The sequence below is a fragment of the Delphinus delphis genome, chromosome 6 (genome assembly GCF_949987515.2).
Source record: "Delphinus delphis chromosome 6, mDelDel1.2, whole genome shotgun sequence".
In the NCBI taxonomy this organism is placed as follows: Eukaryota; Metazoa; Chordata; class Mammalia; order Artiodactyla; family Delphinidae; genus Delphinus; species Delphinus delphis.
In genome coordinates, this window is record NC_082688.1 from 84,648,167 (window position 1) to 84,674,085 (window position 25,919).

Consider the following 25,919-nt stretch of genomic DNA (forward strand, 5'->3'; position numbering starts at 1 on the left):
GGAACTGTAATGTAAAGATCCTATTGGGGCAAGGATGAGCTTCGTAGACTAAAGGAATGAAAAGATCCTGGAGGGCAGGGACCGAGTGAATGAAGGGTATGGGGTAGAAGATATCTATATCACTATCTCACTACCGTTATTTTTTCAAGCTACTTTTTTTTATTCTTGTACATGACGCTACACCTCTTTAATCACCAGGAACATAAAAATGCTTGATGTAAGCGGAATTTCTTGAAGTTAAGTGGAAGCAAAATGAAACGCTGCCAATATCCTCCAAAGACGTGGTGAAATGCTGAAGCCCAGGAGGCTTGGCGACATTAGGAGAGATGGCCACCCAACCACCTGATCTAAATTCTAGGTAATTGCACCTTATACTTCTTTGGAGTCCCAGTCTTACAGAACTCCAAGTCATCAGGGTACTGCAACTCTCCAAGTGAGCCCAGAGTCAATGTACGTTGAGTTGACCGTTGGCATCATGCAAGATGACAAGCATAGGGTTGGAGTCTGCTGGACCTGGATGGGAGTTTTGCCTCTGCCCTCTCTCCCTTAGGAAGAAAAGTCACTTAGGAAAGTGACCTGCCTTCCTGAGCCTCAGCTTCCCCGTCTGTTAAATGGAGATGGTAACACCTAGTTCCTAGTGTTGATACCATGAGGTAATATTTGAAAAAAATCTCTAGCATATTTTCAAAAACTGCATGGTAACTTTCATTAAGTGAACAGAGTCTTATTACATTATACTCATAGGCAAATAAAGACGTGGGGCATAATCACCCAAATAGTGGCTTCTGGCCTGAGCACTTGTCATTTGAGTCAATTAATTTTAAATAGCAGAATGGTAATTAAGGAAAATGAGCAAAAACTCTCTGACAGCATTCCAGAGAGAATCACAGTTAGAAAAGAGAATTGCTTCTGTCTTTCAAGGGTGAAGTTGGTTGGGAAAACGGGGGACACAGATAACAGCTGTCTCAGGTAGGGGCAGCAGGCACCTTCAGCTTTCATGAATTTTGTCTCAAGGTCTCCACCTGTTTTCAGCAGCGTTTGCTGTCACAGTCATGTCTGCTGTGATTTCATCCTGGGGGCTCCTTAAAGCTTCCTTCAGGCTCCTGGTATTACACAGCACATGAGAACCATACTGACAAACACTGGGTGATTTTGTTGCCATTGAGTTCCATGGACTTTAGTCTCTTCTTTTGTAAAATGAGTTACATGGTCTAAAGGAACACTGGTTTCTTCACACTCTAACATTAAACATTCATATGATTCTATAAGTGTAATATTTTATATACAACTTGCTGTTCCATGTAAAGTAACAAATGGTCCAGAGAAGCTAGTTAATTTCTCCTGCATTTCTTGGGTCAGCCACCAGAAAATGGTTTTTCTTTGGACAAAGACGTCAATGGATCTTCCTGCCTTAGAGATTTTACCACATCAGCCAGATGCTTTTTTCCCTTCTAAAGTGAAATTATTTATTACAAATTAGAGAATGAATTATTTACTGACTAAAGAAGTCACCATACAGGAATGTTCTCATAACAAAAATTGTCAGGTTACAATGAAGAACAATGTCTATTTGTGTATTTCTGTGCCAATGTATGTGGTTCCCAATTCTGCAATTTTATAATAATTTTACTCACCTTATAGGACATACTTCCTGTTTTAGGTTTTAAAGTTTGGCTTAGTGCTTCTTAAATTTTTTAATATCATATGTAGATTTTGTGTCAAGTTCCACAAAAAATGTTTTTGAATTTTTAATAGAATTATAGTAAAATAATAGATTAGTTGAGGGGAGAATTTATATCTTTATGTTAGTTTCTTCTCCAAAGACTTGATATTTATTTTCATTAATTTAAATACTTAGTAGCATTTAAAAAATTCTTTATATTTCTCAAGAAATTTATTGCTGAGTACTTTGTATGTCTGTGCTACTTTGCAAATGAAGCTATCATCATTATATCTACCATCTGGTTATCTCTACATATGAATTAATGCTGTTAATTTTGTTAATTAATGTTGTATATTAACTTGGTGGTCTCCCACCTTACTGAATATGTATATATCTCAGATATGTACTCATATATACCTATGTATATTTTTATGTGTATTTATAGATCAGAATCCAGAAAATATGGATTCTGATATGTAAACATGGGTGGACTGGAAGAACAACACACCAGATCATGATAGTGATTGTCTCCAGCAGGGAGGGAGAGATGAAGGGAAGGGAATTGGAGTAGAGAGACTGAAGAGAAAGAGAGAGACAGAGCCGACTTCAGCTATAATATTCTCATTTCTTTCATTAAAAATGAACCGAAGCCCAAATGACAATATATTAGCATTTATTCATTGTGAATTTTAGGTATTCAGGAATTGTTTATTATACCTTGAATCTCTCTTTTTTTAAAAACTTAAAAAAAAAAAGTTTCCTTTACTTGCACTAAGTAGCAGACTGCCCTCTACAGTATCCCCCGCCAACGTGTCTTACAGGTCACCTGTCTGACTGTATACATCTGAGCTTTCACAGTCCCTGCTCTATCACTTTGCCCTATTTACCTCTTCCTTGGCCCCTATCACTGTCAGGAAGTGTCCTTTTCGCTTACATTTCAATCATCTGTCCTCCTACCTCTCCATTAGAACCGAAGCTCAAGAGGGCAAAGCCCCAGCCAGCCTCCTTCCTTGCTCTGTTGTGAGTTGGAGAGCAGCGCCTGGCACACAGTAAGGGTGTTGAATGAATGAACGCTGCCTTAGACAGCAAACAGCAATTTGTTCCCGAAGTCTTCTGTCAGCTCTTAGATACCTGCAGCTTCCTTTCAGGGAATACATTAAATCTTATTTAAAGTGAACCATCAGTATAAAACATTGAACCGTTTTTAAGGGATGATATTCCTTAGATATGAGCAATGTCATTATAATAATGATGTCATCCTAATATTTACCCCAATATTTATCTGTCTTCAAAACATACACTAACCACAGTTATATCTTTACAAATGTCAATGTTAAGGTGCTGTGAATGAGGTGTATAATTTTTCTGGCATAACCCTGTGTTTTACATGCCTTCCTTTCAGGAATACATGTATATTGTATTCCAGATTATTTTCCATTATAGGTTATTACAAGATATTAAATATAGTTCCCTGTGCTATACAGCAAATTCTTATTGCTTACCTATTTTATACATAGTAGTGTATATTTGATAATCCCACATTCCTAATTTATCCCTCCCCCCTCCCTTTCTCCTTTGGTAACCATAAGTTTATTTTCTATGTCTCTGAGTCTGTTTCTGCTTTGTAAATAGATTCATTTGTAATATTTTTTAGATTCCACATATAAGTGATATCATACAGTACTTGTCTTTCTCTGTCTACCTTCCTTCTCTTAATATGATCATAGTTAGGTCCATCCACACTGCTGCAAATGGCTGTATTTCACACTTTTCATGGCTGAGTAATATTCCATTGTATATACATACCACATCATCTTTATCCATTCATCAGTTGATGGATACTTCAGGTGCTTCCATGAAGGACTCTGTTTCTGTGTGTTTTCTGTTTTCTAAAATATCTTTATTGGAGTATAATTGCTTTACAATGGTGTGTTAGTTTCTGCTGTATAAAAATGTGAATCAGCTATACATACACATATATCCCCATATCTCCTCCCTCTTGTGTCTCCCTCCCACCCTCCATATACCACCCCTCTAGGTGGTCACAAAGCACTAAGCTGATCTCCCTGTGCTATGCAGCTGCTTCCCACTGGCTACCTATTTTACATTTGGTAATGTATATATGTCCATGCCACTCTCTCACTTTGTCCCAGCTTCCCCTTCCCCCTCTCCGTGCCCTCAAGTCCATTCTCTACATATGCGTCTTTATTTCTGTCCTGCACCTAGGTTCTTCAGAACCATTTTTTTTTTTTTAGATTCCATATATATGTGTTAGCATACGGTATTTGTTTTTCTCTTTCTGACTTATTTCACTCTGTATGACAGACTCTAGGTCCAATCACCTCATTACAAATAACTCAATTTCGTTTCATTTTATGGCAGAGTAATATTCCATTGTATATATGTGCCACATCTTCTTTAGCCATTCATCTGTCGATGGACACTTAGGTTGCTTCCATGTCCTGGCTATTGTAAATAGAGCTGCAATGAACATTTTGGTACATGACTCTTTTTGAATTATGATTTTTCTCAGGGTATATGCCCAGTAGTGGGATAGCTGGGTCATATGGTAGTTCTATTTTTAGTTTTCTAAGGAACCTCCATATTGTTCTCCATAGTGGCTGTATCAATTTACATTGCCACCAACAGTTCAAGAGAGTTCCCTTTCCTCCACACTGTCTCCAGCATTTATTATTTGTAGATTTTTTGATGGTGGCCAGTCTAACAGGTGTGAGGTGATACCTCATTATAGTTTTGATTTGCATTTCTCTAATGATTAGTGATGTTGAGCATTCTTTCATGTGTTTATTGGCAATCTGTATATCTTCTTTGGAGAAATGTCTATTTAGGGCTTCTGCCCATTTTTGGATTGGGTTGTTTGTTTCTTTAATATTGAGGTGAGGTTTGTATATTTTGGAGATTAATCCTTTGTCCATTGATTTGTTTGTAAATATTTTCTCCCATTCTGAGGGTTGTCTTTTTGTCTTGTTTGTAGTTTCCTTTGCTTTGGAAAAGCTTTTAAGTTTTATTAGGTCTCATTTGTTTAGTTTTGTTTTTATTTCCATTTCTCTATGAGGTGGGTCAAAAAGGATCTTTTGTGATTTATGTCATAGAGTGTTCTACCTACGTTTTTCTCTAAGAGTTTTATAGTGTCTGGCCTTACATTTAGGTCTTTAATCCATTTTGAGTTTATTTTTGTGTACAGTGTTAGGGAGTGTTCTAATTTCATTCTTTTACATGTAGCTGTCCAGTTTTCCCAGCACTACTTATTGAAGAGGCTGTCTATTCTCCATTGTATATTCTTGCCTCCTTTATCAAAGATAAGGTGACTATATGTGTGTGGGTTTATCTCTGGGCTTTCTATCCTGTTCCATTGATCTGTATTTCTGTTTTTGTGCCAGTACCATACTGTCTTGATTACTGTAGCTTTGTAGTATAGTCCGAACTCAAGGAGCCTGATTCCTCCAGCTCCGTTTTTTTTCTCAAGATTTTTTTGGCTATTTGGAGTCTTTTGTGTTTCCATACAAAATTGTGAAATTTTTTGTTCTAGTTCAGTGAAACATGCCATTGGTAGTTTGATAGGGATTGCATTGAATCTGTAGATTGCTTTTGGTTGTATAGTCATTTTCACAATGTTGATTCTTCCAATCGAAGAACATGATATATCTCTCCATCTGTTTGTATCATCTTTAATTCCTTTCATCAGTGTCTTATAGTTTACTGCATACAGGTCTTTTGTCTCCTTAAGTAGGTTTCTTCCTAGGTATTTTGTTCTTTTGGTTGCAATGGAAAATGAGAGTGTTTCCTTAATTTTTCTTTCAGATTTTTCATCATTAGAGTATAGGAATGCAACAGATTTCTGTGCATTGATTTTGTATCCTGCTACTTTACGAAATTCATTGATTAGCTCTAGTAGTTTTCTGGTAGCATCTTTAGGATTCTCTATGTATAGTATCATGTCATCTGCAAACAGTGACAGCTTTACTTCTTCATTTCCGATTTGGATTCCTTTTATTTCTTTTTCTTCTCTGACTGCTGTGGCTAAAACTTCCAAATCTATGTTGAATAATAGTGGTGAGAGTGGGCACCCTTGTCTTGTTCCTGATCTTAGAGGAAAAGGTTTCACTTTTTCACCATTGAGAATCATGTTGGCTGTGGGTTTGTCAGACATGGCTTTTATTATGTTGAGGTAGGTTTTCTCTGTGCCCGCTTTCTGGAGAGTTTTTATCAAAAATGGGTGTTGAATTTTGTCAAAAGCCTTTTCTGTATCTATTGAGATGATCATATGGTTTTTCTCCTTCAATTTGTTAATATGGTGTATCACATTGATTGATTTGCGTATATTGAAGAATCCTTGCATCCCTGTGATAAAGCCCACTTGATCATGGTGTATGATCCTTTTTAATGTGCTGTTGGATTCTATTTGCTAGTATTTTGTTGAGGATTTTTGCATCTATGTTCATCAGTGATATTGGCCTGTAGTATTCTTTCTTTGTGACATCTTTGTCTGGTTTTGGTATCAGGGTGATAGTGGACGCATAGAATGAGTTTGGGAGTGCTCCTCCCTCTGCTACATTTTGAAGGAGTTTGAGGATAGGTATTAGCTCTTCTCTAAATGTTTGGTAGAATTCGCCTCTGAAGCCATCTGGTCCTGGGCTTTTGTTTGTTGGAAGATTTTTAATCACAGTCTCAATTTTAGTGCTTGTGATTGGCCTGTTTATATTTGCTATTTCTTCCTTGTCCAGTCTCGGAAGGCTGTGCTTTTCTAAGAATTTGTCCATTTCTTCCAAGTTTTCCATTTTATTGGCATATAGTTGCTTTTAGTAATCTCTCGTGATCCTTTGTATTTCTGCAGCTTCAGTTGTTACTTCTCCTTTTTCATTTCTAATTCTATTGATGTGAGTCTTCTCCCTTTTTTTCTTGATAAGTCTGGCTAATGGTTTACCAATTTTTTTTATCTTCTCAGAGAACCAGGGTTTACCAATTTTGTTTATCTTCTCGGAGAACCAGTTTTTAGTTTTATTGATATTTGCTATCATTTTCTTCATCTCTTTTTCATTTATTTCTGATCTGATGTTTATGATTTCTTCCCTTCTGCTAATTTTTGTGTGTTTTTTTTTTGTTTTTCTTTCTCTAATTGCTTTAGGTGTAAGTTTAGGATGTTTATTTGAGATGTTTCTTGTTTCTTGAGGTAGGATTGTATTGCTACAATCTTCCCTCTTAGAACTGCTTTCGCTGAATCCCATAGATTTTGGGTCGTTCTGTTTTCATTATCATTTGTTTCTAGGTATCTTTTGATTTCCTGTTTGATTTCTTCAGTGATCTCTTGGTTATTTAGTAGTGTATTGTTTAGCCTCCATGTGTTTGTATTTTTTACAGAATTTTTTCCTGTAATTGATATCTAGTCTCATAGTGTTGTAGTAGGAAAAGATGCTTGATAAAATTTCAATTTTCATATATATACCAAGGCTTGATTTGTGACCCAAGATATGATCTATCCTGGAGAATGTTCCATGAGCACTTGAGAAGAATGTGTATTCTGTTGTTTTAGGATGCAATGTCCTATAAATATCAATTAAGTCCATCCTTTTTAATGTATTCTTTAAAGCTTGTGTTTCCTTATTTAGCTTCATTTTGGATCATCTGTCCATTGGTGAAAGTGGGTTGTTAAAGTCCCCTACTATGTTTGTGTTACCCTCGATTTCCCCTTTTATGGCTGTTAGCTTTTGCCTTATGTATTGAGGTGCTTCTATGTTGGGTGCATAAATATTTACAATTGTTATATCTTCTTCTTGGATTGATCTCTTGATCATTATGTAGTGTCCTTCTTTGTCTGTTATAATAGTCTTTATTTTAAAATCTATTTTGTCTGATTTGAGAATTGCTACTCCAGATTTCTTTTGATTTCCATTTGCATGTAATATCTTTTTCCATCCCCTTGCTTTCAGTCTTTATGTGTCCCTAGGTCTGAAGTGGGTCGCTTGTAGATAGCATTATATGGGTCTTGTTTTTGTATCCATTCAGCCAGTCTATGTCTTTTGGTTGAAGCATTTAATCCATTTACATTTAAGTTAATTATCGATATGTAGGTTCCTATTACCATTTTCTTAATTGTTTTGGGTTTGTTATTGTAGGTTTTTCCCTTCTCGTGTGTTTGCTGCCTAGAGAAGTTCCTTTAGCATTTGTTGTAATGCTGGTTTGGTGGTCCTGAATTCTCTTAGGTTTTGCTTAACTGTGAAGTTTTTAATTTCTCCGTCAAATCTGAATGAGATCCTTGCTGGGTAGAGTAATCTTGGTTGTAGTTTTTTCCCTTTCATCACTTTAAATTTGTCCTGCCACTCCCTTCTGGTTTGCAGAGTTTCTACTGAAAGATCAGCTGTTAACCTTATGAGGATTCCCTTGTATGTTATTTGTTGTTTTTCCCTTGCTGCTTTTAATATTTTTTGTTTGTACTTAATTTTTCATAGTTTGATTAATATGTGTCTTGGCATGTTTCTCCTTGGATTTATCCTGTATGGGACTCTCTGTGCTTCCCAGACTTGATTGACTCTTTCCTTTCCCACATTAGGGAAGTTTTCAACTATAATCTCTTCAAATATTTTCTCAGTCCCTTTCTTTTTCTCTTCTTCTGAGACCTCTATAATTCGTATGTTTGTGCGTTTAATGTTGTCCCAGAGGTCTCTGAAACTGTCCTCAATTCTTTTCATTATTTTTTCTCTCTTTTGCTCTGAGGTAGTTATTTCCACTATTTTATTTTCCAGGTCAGTTATCCGTTCTTCTGCCTCAGTTATTCTGCTATTGATTCATTCTAGAGAATTGTTAATTTCATTTTTTGTGTCGTTCATCATTGTTTGTTTGCTCTTTAGTTCTTCTAGGTCCTTGTTAAATTTCCTGTATTTTCTCCATTCTATTTCCAAGATTTTGGATCATCTTTACTATCATTACTCTGAATTCCTTTTTAGGTAGACTGCCTATTTCCTCTTCATTTGTTTGATCTGGTAGGTTTTTACCTTGCTGCTTCATCTGCTGTGTATTTCTCTGTCTTCTCATTTTGCTTAACTTACTGTGGTTGGGGTCTCCTTTTCGCAGGCTGCAGGTTTGTAGTTCCCGTTGTTTTTGGAGCCTGACCCCAGTGGCTAAGGTTGGTTCAGTGGGCTGTGTAGGCTTCCTGGTGGAGGGGACTGGTGCCTGTGTTCTGGTTGATGAGGCTGGACCTTGTCTTTTGGTGGGCAGGACCGTGTCTTGTGGTGTGTTTTGGGGTGCCTGTGACTTTATTATGATTTTAGGCATCCTCTCTGCTAATGGGTGGGGTTGTGTTCCTGTCTTGCTAGTTGTTTGGCATAGGGTGTCCACCACTGTAGCTGGCTTGTTGTTGAGTGGAGCTAGGTTTTAACATTGAGATGGAGATCTCTAGGAGAGCTTTTGCTGTTTGATATTACTTGGAGCTGGGGGTTCTCTGGTGGACCAATGTCCTGAACTCAGCTCTCCCACCTCAGTGGCACAGGCCTGACACCCAGCCAGAGCACCAAGACCCCATCAGCCTCACGGCTTTTGGGAATTCTGAGGTCCTCTGCCAGCATTCAGTAGGTGTTCTGTAGGAGTTATTCCTCATGTAGATGTATTTGTGATGTATTTGTGGGAAGGAAGGTGATCTCCACATCTGACTCCTCTGCCATCTTGAAGGTCCTTCAGGACTCTGTTTTCTTAAAAGTTCCAAGCACCTCTGTTTTTCTCTGGACATTTAAAAACATATTAAAATAAAATAGGTTGTGGGCTGAATGAAATGGGTGAAAGGGGTCAAAAAGTATGAACTTCCAGTTATAAAATAAATAATTCCTAGAGATGAACTGTATAGCATGGTGACTACAGTTAATAATACTGTATTGTCTATTTGAAAGTTGCTCAGAGAATAGGTTTTAAAAGTTCTTAACACAAGAAAAAAATTTGTAACTATGTGTGGTGACAGATGTTACCTAATCTTTTTGTGGTGATCATTTCACAATATAAACAGATATTGAATCATTATCTTGTACTCCTGAAACTAATATATTATTTGTCAAATATACCTCAATTTAAAAAATAAAATAGGAATTTAAAAAGAACTTAACACTCATTTTTATCACATAAAATAGAAACCATATATATGCTAAGAATTGATTGTCTTATTAGTCTGTTTGCCCTTATGTTACTTTTGTTATTCCTTATTAACCTTAGGTAGATACTCCCTACTTATATTCAACTTATATTTGTGTTTTTAAAATCTTATTTAAAATGAATCAGCGGTATAAAACATTGAATCATTTTTAAGGATAATATTCTTTAAAATATGGGCAATGTCATTATAATAATGATGCCATCATAGTATTTACCCCAATATTTATCTGTCTCCACAATGTACACTACCCAGAGCTATATCTTTACAAATGTCAACGTTAAGGTGCTTTGCATGAGGTATAATTTTTCTGGCATGACTCTGTTTTAAATGCCAAATTATGAAACTGCAAGTAGAAAAAATAGCGTGTGTTCTTTAAAAGTTTCAGGTGTACAGCTGTCTCGTTTCCATTATCGGTACCATGGTGGTGCACGTTTCTGAAAGATTTTGTCCGGAATTCTCCTCTAGCTGGAAGGAAAACAGAGCAGAGTCCACTTTTAACCTGGCCCTGAGCTGCTGAGAATGAGGAAGAGGCTGGAGCAGAAGGCCATTTGTCTTTGTTATTAGGAAATAAATCAACCTTTGTTTTCCTGGCCAAACTCAAGGAATGTCATTATTACCAAATAAATTGTGTCATTACAAATCAATCAAGCCACGTTTCATTTAAATGTGAATCACTTTAATTGTCTGGGCTTCAAACTTGATTCCACCCCATGGAAACAAATGATTAGATATATAGATCATTCAAACTCTACATTTGGTACAAAATTTTCTACAAAAGCAAATTGTTTTTTTTTTAAATTAGTCAACAAACTAACTCATCATTCAATATTCTCTATTAGTGAAGGAGGTATCACAAAGCTTTCCTTGTGAGTATAAGATCAATTTGGCAAAAAGTATTCTCTTTCTGAGAATATGGCAAAAATTACATACTTGGAGAAATCATGAATGAAGTATTAATGTCTGATTACCATTTGTGTATTTCAAGATCTAGTCTTTAATGATAAATAGAAAGCAGATATTGGTGCATATTTGGAGGAAATTTCCTAAGGATTTGAAGACTGGGTGGATTGATATTTACTTTTAATGAAGGTTCAATCTACCTTTTGCAGAATTGGGAATTTATAACTAACATAACCTTAAGTCTTAAGTTCTGCTGTGGGAATTTTTCATCTGGCTTACAATTTCATTAGTGTAGTTATAAGCAACATAACCAGGATTTCTGAATTAATGATGCTACTCAGTCAAAAGATTGCCCCATTTCTCCCCTAGTTTTTGCTGTGGGTTCTCACACTGTCCTTTCTCTGTGACCTCTCTCCCACCTCTGACCTCCTCCCAGTTTTCACCCTTGCTTTAACAATTGATTTATGATGGGCCCATGGAAGGGTCAAGCCCACTTTTATGGTTTGCTTAAAATATTTCTTTTAGAGTGAGCATTAGAAGTGGTCTTCAATCCCTGCTAAACAGTTTCCCCAAGACCTCAAAAGAGCCTCCTTTACTGCCCATCACTGCACCTTATTTATATCTTTTGTACTTGTGAAGAGAAACTCATTAAATAAGGCAATTTTGAAACTTTTACCAAAATGAATAACTTATAAAAGATGTGGGATTAGCTTTTTTTGGTTCCCAATGAAATGTCTGTGAATACATGTATAACTCAGCGTAGGGAGGTATAAGGAAGAGAGAAGAAAAAGCCACTAAGAATAATTATAAGCCTGGGATTATTTCTTTTACAGGATCTATTTTTCTTTGCATTTGACAGTTTGATCTTTCCTGGCACTGAAGCCTGCAGGGCCATTGGGTATACCCTTACATTCATGGCCTCAACAGTAAATTCTGCCCTTTTGTTTAATCTGACTTCCTGTTGTTGTTTCAGTATACCAAATAGTTGCCAAATTTAGGAATGCTTTTTTAAAACTCTGGTTTACAGAACAGCCTTTTTTCTTTTTTTTTCTTTTTTGCATTTTGCAGATTCTGAAAATAGAAAGAAATTTGCAAGACATACAGCTATTTATTTTTAAACACATGTACAATTTGAAAGACCAAATGATGCCTAAAAAAAAAGGAGGATTTAAGCCAAGATTTCTGGCCTAAGAATTAATGTAATCTTAATATGCTAATTTGGATCTTAACATTGAATTTTTGATTGCTGTGAAATGTTTTCACCTTAGTGATCTTACATTAAGTAGCACCATATGATACGTCTATAGATGGCTTTCCCAAACTTATTGATCTCCCCTCCGTTAGTCATTAAAAGTGTGATTTATTAGTCTGACATTTTTAATAGGGCAAAGCTCAAAGGTTTATTACGATGGATTTCTTGCTTCCATGTTGCCTTCGACTGCTACCAGGGCTGCACAAGCCCTCAAGATAACTACATGGCTTTTTAAGGAGAAGCCAGCTTTTAATTAATTAACTTATTTTAACTAAATGCCATCCTCTACATATTTAAAGTGTTTTACACCTATTATATAGCAATGAATGTATTTTTCTCATTCACCCTTCGAATCTTTCATGTAAAGTGAGGTGTCTCCCCCTCACCCCAATCAAATGCTATCATTTCCTTAGTGTGAGGCTTGGCGGGATTCCAAAAGTGAGCAAGCTTGAACTGAAGGGTCTGTTGCCAAGAGTCCGTGTGATCTTAGATGAAAGCGCAGGTCTCTGACCCATTGCCTTCCTTGGTCCCGGAAGGGGACACAACCACGAACGAGGAGTCTCTCACTCATGAAATCGCAAATCCAGCCACCTAAGTGGGACTGACCTGGTGTATGAACATAGTCCAAATTAAGGGCTGTGGTCTACATCCTACTTCCTGGTCTTTGTGGTCATGGCTCTCTATGAATGGGAACAAATGTGTGTGCCCACCATCAAACTGAGACTCGTACCTCTTGATGCTAGCTGGTGCCCAGGAGAAATTTGAGGGGAGGAGGGTGAAAAGCACGTCAGCAGCAGGGGAGATTCACATGTGGGGTTGGATTCCTGCCCCGATTTGAACCTTCAGTCCCACTCAAGTTAGGTAGCTCCCTGTCCTCCAGCATCTTCCAGTAGTGCATGTCTAATTTGCCTGTATTTTATGAGTAGGAGCTGAAAAAGAGAAGAAGGAGGAGGTGGAAGAAGCAGAAGAGAAGAAATAAAGTTGTTTGAGAGAAAGAGCTATGGTCCTTTTGATGGTAGCCTCCTTAATTAGCCACCACACCATGTATACGGCATAAGCCCAGAATATCAGCTTCACATCTTCCAGAGGTTGTTCAAATCAGAATCGTTTTCTTCACATTCACTTCGATTGCAGGCACTGGTACACAGCAAAGGAGACACTAGGAGAGGAGGAGACTCTGGCCCAGGCCTGAAATCAGGAGTTTTTCTGGGAACGAGAAATGATTGCATTTGAGGTGGTTGTGATGTGCATTCTAGGATACTAGGACTTTTGATGATTTTGTTTTACAAATACGTTTGAAGCCAAAAAATGTGGTGCAGGACTCGTTTTATGATGAATTATAAAATGCCTCCCGTGCTTTTAACGTCCCTTTCCACTTTCCATTTTTATCAGTACTTCCTCCTGGTGAATAAGTGCAGCGGACATGTCGGTGGTTGCTGTAGGGAAGCAGGTGCTCACCAGTTCACCTCCCTTCTGCAGCTGTGGGCCCTCCGCTGGGGTTCCTTCAGGAGTAGGGTGCTGGGCTGGTCTCTGAGGAGCAGTCCACACCTGTCATCCTTCATACTGAACAGCAGCCCCTCTTTCCCTGCCAAAGGTGTCCTGGCTCTGACTGGATATGTGGTCCTCCTAGCAAGGGACACTTCACAGAGGTGGGATGGGAATGGAATTTGGCTTTGGGTTCACCTTCTAACCCTTAGGTGTGAAATGTGGCCGCAGGGAGGACCAGTCCTGTGTCACATGTTTCAGGATCATACAGACCTGAGTTTGATTTTGGAGTCAGTCGACATCCTTTTTTTTTCTTTTCTTTTTTTTTTAACAATACTGTTAAGCTAACTAGCCTTTATTTGGATTTTACCAGTTTTTTTTTTTTTTTTTTTGTAATTGAAGTATAGCTGATTTACAATGTTTTGTTAGTTTCAGGTGTACAGCAAAGTTACACATAAAAAATATATCTATTTTCTTTCAGATTCTTTTCCCTTACAGGTTATTACGAGGTACTGAGTACAGTTCTTTATGCTAAGCAGAAGGTCCTTGTTGGTTATCTTTTTTTTTTTTTTTTTTTTTTTTTTTTGCGGTACGCGGGCCTTTCACCGTTGTGCCCTCTCCCATTGCGGAGGACAGGCTCTGGATGTGCAGGCTTAGCGGCCATGGCTCATGGGCCCAGCCGCTCCGCGGCATGTGGGATCCTCCCAGACCGGGGCACGAACCCGTGTCCCCTGCATCGGCAGGCAGACTCTCAACCACTGTGCCACCAGGGAAGCCCAGGTTATCTATTTTAAATACAGTAGTATGTATATGTTAATCCTAAACTCCTGTTTCAGTGACATTCTTTAGATACATGAACTTGAGGAAGTTACTTAATCTCACTGAACCTCAAATTACTTACCAATGAAATGGTACAAATGATAACCATTTACAACAAATGATTAAATGTAATGTGCCCAACACCAGTGTCTGTAAGTCAGGAACAAGTGAATATTTCCTTTCCCTAATTCTTGCCTCCTAAGTGTAGCGGCAAGATCTTTTCAAAATTATGCCTTTCCAGCTACACATCAATTCTGAAAGAAGTCATTAAATCTATGGTGTAATAAAGGTCAGAGACTAGACTACTATTTCCAGTTTTGTCACGGACTTGATCCCTGCAAGCTGCTTGCAAGCTGGACAAGTTGCTTAATAAGTGTATCATGAGGACCATGATAGCAACTAACAAAGACCATTGAAAGATTATTTTCTTTGCTTTTTAACAGAACAAATATTTATTGATCACTTTTACTTAAATTCTATCAGTTGTGCCAGGAAGTATACTATATGAATTAAAGAAGAGATGGCCCATGAACCAAAGGGATTTGATGTCTACTTGGAAAAGTTATCAGTGCTGTGGAGTTTCTCACTCTGGGCACCACTGTCATTTTCGGTCAGATAATACTCTGGGCATTGCAGGGTGTTTTACAGCATCCCTGGCCTCTACCCACTAGATGCCAGTAGCACCTCCCCAGTCCTGTTGTGACAATCAAAAATGTCTCCAACCGGGCCAACTACCCAGTGCAAAATGAAAACGTGGTTCAAAAAGCCGGGAAGGGGCTTCCCTGGTAGCGCAGTGGTTGAGAGTATACCTGCCGATGCAGGGGACACAGGTTCGTGCCCCGGTCCGGGAAAGATCCCACATGCCGCGGAGCGGCTGTGCCCGTGAGCCATGGCCGCTGAGCCTGTGCGTCCGGAGACTGTGCTCCGCAACGGGAGAGGCCACAGCAGTGAGAGCCCCGCGTATTGCAAAAAAAAAACCCAAAAACAAAAAAGCCGGGAAAATATGACATTAAATGTATTTAAATATACAGGTTTTCCCTTTCTTCCACAGTTTCTCTCTCTCTCTCTACTTGCCATGGTGTTTTTAGAAATTTGTTATTTAATGTCATTCTAACAAGAAAAATTAAAACTTTAAATTGTTAGCATGAATTTCACTGTTTATATTGCAGAATACCAGTTTTAACGTAAATAAAAGCCCTTACATCATACGCAGAATCACCGAAATAACACAACTCATATTTCACTCCACCTAGAACAGTGAATGTGCACATTCTACCCATGCTGTCTGCCTTTGGGTCACTGCTGAGTTAGGAAAGTCTGAAAAGAAAAGAAACTATATTGTTCTATCTTTCCCTTTCTTTCTATGGCATCATTTGCAGGATAAGTGGTGGGTTAACACAGGGAAGCAACGTGAATAAGAAAGGACATGATAGGGTTCCTCAGTCTTTTGTGTTTCTCAGAATGCCACTGTCTTCTTTCTGCACTCAAAGAAAATTCTGGTTCACACGTAACGTGTGGTTTGTTGGGGCTACACGTGACCCTGCTGGCTCAGTCACAGGTGAAACACACTTAACGTGCACCACCGGTGAGTCCTGTTGGACTCCCGCTCAGGGCAGGCCCACCGGAATTCTGTGCCCATGGGGCATCGTGAATGCTGAATGAGAATGGGATGGTGAGGAAGGGCAGAGCCACACACACGGCACGCATCTCCTCTGTTCACACGCATGCTCCATTGTCCCATCAGATCCCACATGAGAAATACAAGTTCAAAGATAGAATGATTAAGAATTATAAAGGGTGGGCTTCCCTGGTGGCGCAGCGGTTGAGAGTCCGCCTGCCGATGCAGGGGACACGGGTTCGTGCCCTGGTCCGGGAAGATCCCACATGCCGCGGAGCGGCTAGACCCGTGAGCCATGGCCGTTGAGCCTGCGCGTCCGGAGCCTGTGCTCCTCAACGGGAGAGGCCACAACAGTGAGAGGCCCACATACCGCAAAAAAAAAAAAAAAAAAAAAAGAATTATAAAGGGTGACAGCGGAGCATTAAACCAGCCCTGGGGTCCTCTGAACTCACGGCCCTTTGAGCATGCATAAGCTGTACAGTCAGTCTGCAGGTCTGGTCAACAGACATTGCAAAGTGTTGGGGCAGTGGGGGCGAGCAGGGGCGGCGGGAAGCGTTACCCCTGATTGGAACCAATGAGGCGGGGCACAGAGTAGTCTATGCTTAGGGCCTCAGTGAAGCAAGACAGTCATAAAGGATTTGAAATGTGTCTTTTGATTGAGAGGGGCAAGGAAAGCCTAACCAAATAGGTGAAATTGGAGTTACCCCTTAGAGGATAACAGTTTGGAAATTCCCTGAGCTCATTCATTTCCGCTATGTCATTTGCTCGCTTTGGCAAAACATGGTTTTGAAGGTGTTTTGACTTTTTTTTAAGTACATTCTATTCATAGAATATTTTAAATTTTGCTTTAATGCAAGAAAAATTTTATCAGTTTGTACAATATGAAGTGGAATAGAAGTCATAGCAAAACTTGGCTAATTGTACTTATTTCATCCGTGAGTGTTTCACTCATGGATGAAAAATTCTGAGCAATTCTATACTTTCCCAGGTGATACATTGCACTGTAAAAATCCAAGTTGCTAGATGTCATTAATCATAATATGGAGTAGATGAAGTTGCACAGCCCCCTTCTCTTTTTTACAAAAGTCTAACTGAAGGAATTAGAATTACCATGAGCACAAGAACCTCAGCCATGGTGAAGGCTTGGCACAAGTAGTGAGTGTAAATATTAAGTTGAAGTATGAAAATGAGAAAATAATCAGATAACAAAGTTCAACATCCTTTCAATCTCTTTAAGGAGTCTCTGCTAAGCATAAAGAGTGGTAGCTGAAGGGAGGACTAAATGAGGATTCAAAAGCAGCTCTTTCCATTTACCTTTCTACGCCTCTGTTTTCTAATCTCTACCAATGGTGATAAGCCCTATTCTGTACCTTCACAGGTTACATTATAAGCATTAAATAAAATAATGTGTGAAGGAGCTTTGTTAACTACAGAAAGTATATGCTTATTTAGTAATCCGTTGTTACTAATTACATCAGAAAGATCTGAACCATCTATAGGTGGAATCAAGTTTTTCCTAGACTATTTCTGAAAAGACAAGTAGTTATGCATTAGTCAGGTCAAGTAGTGCTGGTTGCTGTAACAAATAACCCTCAAATCCCAGTGGTTTAACGCAATATGTTTATTTCCCGCTTGTGTTCCAGTTTGATGCAGGTCAGGTGGCTCTCATGTGTGACATTCCTCCAAGCTGTAACTCAGGGATCCAGGCTTCTTCCATTTCATGTTTACTCCATCCTCAGCATGTAGCTTCTGCAAATGCTGTAGCATGGGAGTAGAGGGATTTTAGAGGTTTGTGCAGCGGATTTCTGTAGGCAGTCCTGGAAATGGTATGCATAACATCTGCTTGCATTGTATTGCCTAGAATGCAGTCAAAGGACCTCAAACTAACTGCAAAGGTGACTGGGAGATAGAGTCTTTAGAAAGAAAGAACAATATTTGGTAACAGCCAATCTAGTCTCTGACGTATTTTAGGAATAATATAATGGTCCATTTTAAGGAAAAATGGTATTTTTACTTCCTGACAGAATAGATCTCACCAAGGAAAATCTGACGAATCATTGTTTATCACTTAAAGTAACTTCTAGTTTGACTTGGGTTTGAGTCCCTACTTTACTAGATGGGTGAGATAGTATACATATTTGAACTAGTCTTCAGAGAAACATTTTTTAAAATAACATTTGATTATATTGACAAGATCAGTGATATTGACTGTGCATTTGTAATATATATTAAGCACAAAGGTAGGAACTATGTGGAGGCCAGTATATACACACATACACACATACACACACAGGCCACAACTCCTTATCCTAACCCCCAGCTCTAGGAACTAAAAAGAGCTGGGGAGTCAAAATTAGTCCCCTGAAAAACCACAGTGAACAAAACTGGGAAATCTGCAATTAAGTGCTGAATTTTAAGGTTCTGACTATAAAGCCAAGTTTGCAAAGTCTCAGCCTATCTGCTGAATTGATTTTATTTTGTTTGGACCACATGGTGTTTTGTTTTACAAGTCTGAACTGACATTTTAAAAATCTAAAGATATTACTATAAAATTCTCTTGGACAAATAGAATATCTGGCAACACTGGGCCGACGTTCTTCCATGGTAGCAACAAATGGAACTGCATGGTGGCTGGTCCCTTGAGATGGGGTACGCCTCTCTAGTCCACCACAGGCCATACCACTCCCTAATGTGGCCCCACAGTAGGGAATCATCGATTATCATTTGTTATGTGATCATAATGTTGCTTCCTCTTGTTTAAGAAATATTTCTCTATACTCATCTCTATCAAAATTAGGAAATGAAAAATAGAAAAAGAAAACCTTGTGTTTCATGAAATGGGGGAGACAGTTATCTCTTTGTGGGTTGAAGGATATTCTTAAACATTTACCATGAAGAAAGAATGTGTCTGTATCCCAGCAAATATGACCTGTGCCTACTATACATTGCCAGTCTGGTCTAGTAGACACTTTTTAAAAAAGAACGGTATATTGAGATATAATTTACAAATATAAAATTCACCTGTAGTAATTGTACAAGTTAATAATTTTAGTAAACTTTTGATATGCTCAACCATTATCACAATCAAAACTTTTAGAGCATTGTCATCACCCTCAAAGTTACCTTGTGCCCATTTAGTCATTCTCTGCACCCACCCTCAGCCCCAGGCAACCACTGGCTTGCTTCCCTTCTCTACCCAAGACACATCTGAGTTTTCAGATTATGCCCTGAGAGCCACAAGATATTGAGAGAAGAAGGACATTGTCCCAGTCTGATAGAGGAAGGACCACTTCATAAGAAGGTCAGATTTTGACAGTTTTTATAGATGGTGACAAAAGAGCAAGGTATTCTGGGGGTACTATCGTGTTTTAACAGCTATTCGCAACATTAGATTCTTCCATGGAGTAATGCTATTAGTGGCCTTAAGATTGACTAGGTAACTTTTCTTTGAATTTGTGATATAATAAGTCGAAATTTTGGTAAAAAATATGAATTACTTTATATGACTATATTTATGTTTTTCATTGTTCCTTATAAATAAAACAATAACAATGGATAATATACAAATCAAATGTCTCCAATGTCCTCCTCTTCTCCTCTACACCTAGTTGGGGAATCAGAGGTCCTTGAAAACTCAAAGCAAGTCATCCGTCTTCATAGAACCATCAGATTATGCTAACTCCTGGTAAGTCCTCTATTTTCAGACCTCAAAACATTTGTAATCTGTACCGCTCATTAGGATAATTGATTGTTTTCTCCTGTGACATCACTTACGTAGTTTCTTGTGCTGTTCAGTTCTTGACTTTATAAATTTAGTTTGACGTGTGTTTATCATGTCACCCTGAATATCATTTCCTTAATATTGAGGGACAATGATAGTTTCTCAAGCATTTTTGTATTCTTTGCACAAAACCTTTATCCTGCCATTCCTGTAGTAGGTGTTTAACAAAACTTATTGAAGAATAAATGTCACTTGTGAAATACATTTACAGATTATAATTCAGTGATTCTGCAGTTTTGAATGCAATAAAAATAAAATGAGTTGCTTTTGTCAGTATAGAAAGGTGTTAGCAAGGCTTTTTTTTCAATGTTGCAGCTAAGATCACTGAAACCGCCCCCCAAACAAGCAGTTAGTCTGCTCATTTTAGTATCTTAACAACTGAATTAGATCAATGGTTCAATTTAGTCCGTTGTTCACAGCTCAGCCATTTAATCAATTAAACAAGGAGGTCTGTGCCAGCCACTTTTCTTTTGTTTCTGGATTTTTTGGTTTTCGTTTTCTTTCTCGTGCTACCTTGGTGTCCCTCTGTGGCTTTGTGCCTGTCTACTTTTCCCATCTCCCCTTGACTCTCTCAGTCTCTCTCTCTGTGTCTCAGTCTCTCTCCCTCTCTCTTTTCTCTCTCCTACCCTTTGTCCATTTGTATCTCTTCTGTGGCCTCTGTTTGGTGCTTGGTCTCTGGCTGGCCCTTACACTGTGAGCATCCTCCAAGTTCAGGGACATTTTCAGAGTGCCAGCGCTGGCTCGCCTTACATAGCCCAAGCTCAAGAAGTCATTTGTGAATTCAAAATGGGCTATATGAGACATACAGGCAGGCTTTAACTTTCCAAAATAAATGTATTTGTGCTAATAAAATGAAAAAAAGATGAAGAAAGAACAAAAGGAAAACTAGGAAACCCTCCAAACAGAAAATCTGAAATATTTTAGAGCATATGGAAATGCCACATCCTAAAATCTTAATCTTTGCTTTGATCCAAATGGAATTTATTTAGCAAAGACCATTTACTAGGTAAGGAGTCTATATATTTGAATGGGCTGCAATCTTGTATACAAAGTATGTAATTCCTCCTTTTTCTGATGTTTCTTTCTCAAAATACAAGGACAACACTTTTTAAAATTCTGTAAAATCATCCTTTCAGGCCAAGGTTATAATTTGATCGGAGAAAATACAGTATAAACAGGATTTCTCTTTTTTCACCCACATCTGGTATTCTCCATCGAGACACTTTGACATCTTGAAAAACAATAAAAAAAAGATTTCTAAAATAAATAAGTGCACCTTCCTGGGGGAAAATAATTATACAGATGTCGTATCCTCACCCCACAGCAAGACTGTTCCTCTAAACCCCCCAGCTTTCCCACTGCTTCATATTCATTAATTAGTCTGAGGTTCCCTCCGTGTTCCGTTTACAAAGCCACTTAAACCCACGCACCCATTTAACATATTTATGACCCCAGTTTTCTTTCTGTTCTCTGAGACTGTACCGTAATTGTTCTCTGGACCCAGGGACTGCAGAGAGCCTTCCCTGCTGAAAAGAGACAACATAAAGAAGGAAATGAATGTGTGCGGGTTGAATACCTTCAACAAAACGACTGGGTGCAGTTTGGCCCCTGCCCCCCCTCCTCCCAGGGTCACTTTAATTGAGTGAAGCCTCACCCTCTATTGAGTGTATGGGAGACTATTAACTCTTAACAACACTCTGTCTCAGGTTATTTATTTATTGCTTAAATGATTTGTTATTGCTACTTGAATTTAATACACCCTTTGGGAACCAAGATGGCAGCATCATGTTACAGAAAAACTACAAGTTATTTTAAAACTGTAATTGACGTTTCATGAGAGCCATAAAATCTTTCTGAACAAATAACTTACCATTAGTCAGAAACTTCAGCAGGAGATCTGTAAAATTAAGGATATGGTAGAACAGTACTGTACTTGTGTGTGTGTGTCTGCATGTGTGCTGGGGAGGTTGGGGCAGGAGGCAAGCAACGAAGCAGCAGAGAAATTCCAATTGATTCTTTTGCATTGCTTCCCCGGGTCTTGATTGAAATCATCACGCTTTGGAGTCAGAGGAATCTGGGAAATGGTGCAAGGGATTCCCAGGAAGGATAAATTGTATCCGATGAGCACATTTCAGGTGACCACCTCAGGTCCTTCATTTTGCTATTAACGGAACCCCTTCCCAGCCAGACACCGGTGTCGTCTACTGTGGCACTGCTGCCCGGCTTAGCCGAGTCAGCAGTTACAGGTTAGAGCAACCTTCTTGGGCTATGAGTCCCCATAATATGTGGATTGTTCAGACCTTCCTAAGAGCTACAAGAGCCCATCATTGACAGATTTGGACCATCCCATTTCCTGGTCCAGCAGAGCTTAATATTTTTGATGCTACTTTGAGACAAAGGTAGGAAAGACTGGCTGTAAAACCCACATTTCTGAAAATAGTATGCGCCAGTTTTCTATTTCATGGGATGCTGAGTGGACGTGTCACCCAGATCCCATCCCGGAAGGGAAGTGCTCACTCCTCCAGGTGTCCTGAGTGCCAGCTGCTGATGTTCATAGCTGCATCTCCATGAACTGCCCTTGTCTTCCCCAAAGTAGCCCAAATCCAACAAGAAGGTACAAAAGCCCAGCTTCTTTGTCTCGATTGAGGGTAATTCTAAACAGCCACCCCAGTTCCAGAACTACCTGTAGGATCACCTGAGGTCTTGGTTGCAATCACATCACAGTTAACTTTCTCCCTCTGCCCCATCTTGCTTCCCTCACCTCCTTAGAAACCTTGATCCCAAGAACACTCCCCAATAAGCCTTCAACTCAGAATATGTTCCCAGAGGAACCCAACCTAAGACAGTGTTCAGCTTGACCCTTTGGGCCAACCTGACACCCTCAGGAATCACACATTTATCCATCAGCCAAGGGAACCCCAAGGTTGTTTTATAAGTTGCTCTGATTTCTGATTTTTGCTCTGATTTCCTCCTTGTTAGGTTCTAAAGGCTCAGCTCTGACACTTCTACCAAATCCTACTTCTGGCTCCCAAACTCCAGTCATATTTTTCTCCTGTATGTATTCTGGCTTTTCTAACTGGCTTTGTATCCTGTATCTTGGAGGTGATTTTGTAACTACCAGTAAGAAGCTCCTCACAAGAGTTCCAGATGAGAGAGGAGTCCAACCCCAATGCGAGTTAATGCTACTTGTTAACCTGCTTAGTTAATGCTGACCTCCCTTCTCTGCCAAGCTCTCCATCTCACCTGCGCCACCAATATTTTGAGGCAAACATGCCAGACAAAGACAGATTAGGAACACTTACAAAATGACACACTATATAGCTACTCATGACAGAAGAGCATGATATCAGATTTCATTAGGCTTAATCTTTTATAAGTACTAGCAGTGTGCCAGGCACTCTTCAGAACATAGCATACAACTGAATATAAGTGCATAGGCACAGAAATAAGTAACATGACCTAGGACTTATACTGCACGTGTCTGATTATACAGAGTGATACACATAAGAGGAAACTTAAAAGTTACTTGAGACACTAACTTCCTTCCCCAGTACACACACATACAATCTGTTAAACTTCCTTTTCTGGACTGCTGGCTTCTGATTACTCTGCTTCAGGACAGGGAACTGCTATATCCATGGAGGCCCACTTCATTTCCAAAGACATCTAGTTATCTGAAAGTTCTTTTCAGGGATGTTTTAAAATGCACCCAAGACTTGTTTTAATCAGGTACGGTGAGACACCCAGTTACAGAAATGACTGTCATAAAAGAAGTTTTTATACCCACAGATTCTTAGAAACAGCGGGCGTGGCACACCCCAGAGGGCCACAAGGGGAAGCACCAGGGTTGATCAGGAGGCAGAAGGAGTGAGAGGGAAACGTGGGCAAGAGCCTTTACTGCAGTTTCCATGGGAAGTAACTGGTGAGGAAGGGTAGGTAGGTTTAGGATTGGCTAGTTTGAATAATTTCAGTGGGCTCTGGGGCAAAGGAGCTGGTACCTGGCTTTGGGGTGATTAGAGTAGGAGGATAGTGGCCAAGAGTATGAGAGCCCCATAGAGGAGGTGCATTGCAGTGTGGGCTCTGGATTGGCTGGTTTGCATATGAAGGGCACACTCACAGGCAAATCATTTGCTCTCTCCAGGAATTAGTTAGCCCTGGGAGGGGCAGTCCCTGCACTGCCCCAGATGTCAAGGCATCAAATACAGAAAATGGAAGGAGTAGTTACTATGAAGGATGAGCTATAATTGCCTTCCTCTCACTTCTACCCAGAGGTCCTGGTTCAGACCTCTGTGCTGAGCAGCATAAACCTGGGAATTAATTAATTCCCGTAACTGTGATGGTTCTCCACCTCTCGAAGGCACCTCTCTTCCTCCCTTTACTTTTCTCTTAGCATCCTGGGTCACAACTGCAAACCACCTCCCCACCTTGTCTCACTCAACAGACACCAGTATATCCTTTTCTTCTTGTCTGGCTAGCACATTACCCAGCACAGAGTTGGAAACTCTCTAGTTACTTGCTAATGCATCCTGAGCACTTATAAGTATATCCACAGGATATATCCCTAGAGGGGAATTGTTCACTCAAGGGAAATATGAATTAGTAATGTTATAGATATTGAGAAATTCTTGCCATTGAGGTTCCTCATTGCTTTGTTCTTCATCTACACCTAGTAAATTAATATTGGTAATGCTGGTAATCGTTCTCCTATTTGTACTTCTATGACTTATTAAAATAAGAAATAGAAAATCAATTTTCCTTCCGTAGTCCCCTGCCCCTTTTATGTATATACCCAGAGTGAGTTACAATAACGTTCACTTGATTCCACTCGAAAAATAGTGGTTGCCACTTTATTGTCTGGAAAAGCAGCCACAAATCAATAAATATCTGGGAATTAATTAAAAACACAAATGATGTAAATATTTTGATTCAATGAAAAAATGATAGGCAGGAAAAAATTATAGAGAAGTTGGTAACTTGTTTTTTTGTAACAAAAGGTGGAAAAATCCAAAACTGTGTCATCATATCAAGTTTATGAACAATAATAGCAGGAATGTACAACCTTCATGTCTTATGCTTTGTATTGGGCATCTCAAAACACTTCAGGAAAAAACAAATATGAAGGGAAACTACTGATAATAAGACATATTTACCTTGAAATAGAAACCACTGAACTTTTGAAAAAATATGTTGCTGTGTTGGAAGAAGAAACATAAGGACGTACCTTCCTTGACCTCCCCGTTTAGCCAGCTAGCCCCAAAGACACTCAGTCTTGGAATTTCCACAATCTTGGGGAAGTTCAGGTGTGGGGAAAGGGTTCAGAATTGGTACTTGTTGGTTACTCTGCATGAGGACTAATAAATGGGTAAAATTTTTATTTTCTGAAACTTATTTATCTCTCTAGGCACCTCAATAGGTTATTTCGAACTCTGGTTTGGTTTTGTTTATTTGTTTCTTACATCTTAAAATTCTTTTTTCTACTGCAGAAGAGCAAGAGAAAAGCTCATACTATTCAAGTTTTATCTAATGTTTGGAGGTGTGTGACCTGTAATCTAAAACACCTTTTTGTTGGCAGTGTTTTATGATTAAACGATGCAGCATGCATGTCGTGGATGTGACCCGAGGAACAGCCTGCATATAGACATTTCTCCGGCATCTTCCAGCTTGTATATGTTGCGGGGGTGGGGATGGGGCCCTGCAGAGGTAAGTGAAGTGTGCTCCAGCTCCTTGCAGGCCTTACAACCCATCCTCGTGGTCACCCAGAACACGCACCCCAACATCATCCTTGACTTCTCCACCTTCCTGGGAGGATTTATTGTCCCATCTGTCTGAACCTCAACAAACTCCCCAGGCTTTATCAATTCTGCCTTCAACACTCTACTCCTGGACTTCTGAATTTGCCTCTTCATTTACCACCTCCTCCCCAGTACAGCTTCCTCCAAAGGGTTTACACTGTTGCCACACTCATCTTTTAAAACATGTTTCTTCATAGTGGCTGTGTCAATTTGTTCAATAGCCAGGACATGGAAGCAACCTAAGTGTCCATCGACAGATGAATGGCTAAAGAAGATGTGGCACATATATACAATGGAATATTCCTCAGCCATTAAAAGGAACGAAATTGAGTTATCTGTAGTGAGGTGGATGGACCTAGAGTCTGTCATACAGAGTGAAGTAAGTCAGAAAGAGAAAAACAAATACCTTATGCTAACACATATATATATGGAATCTAAAGAATAAAGAAAAGGC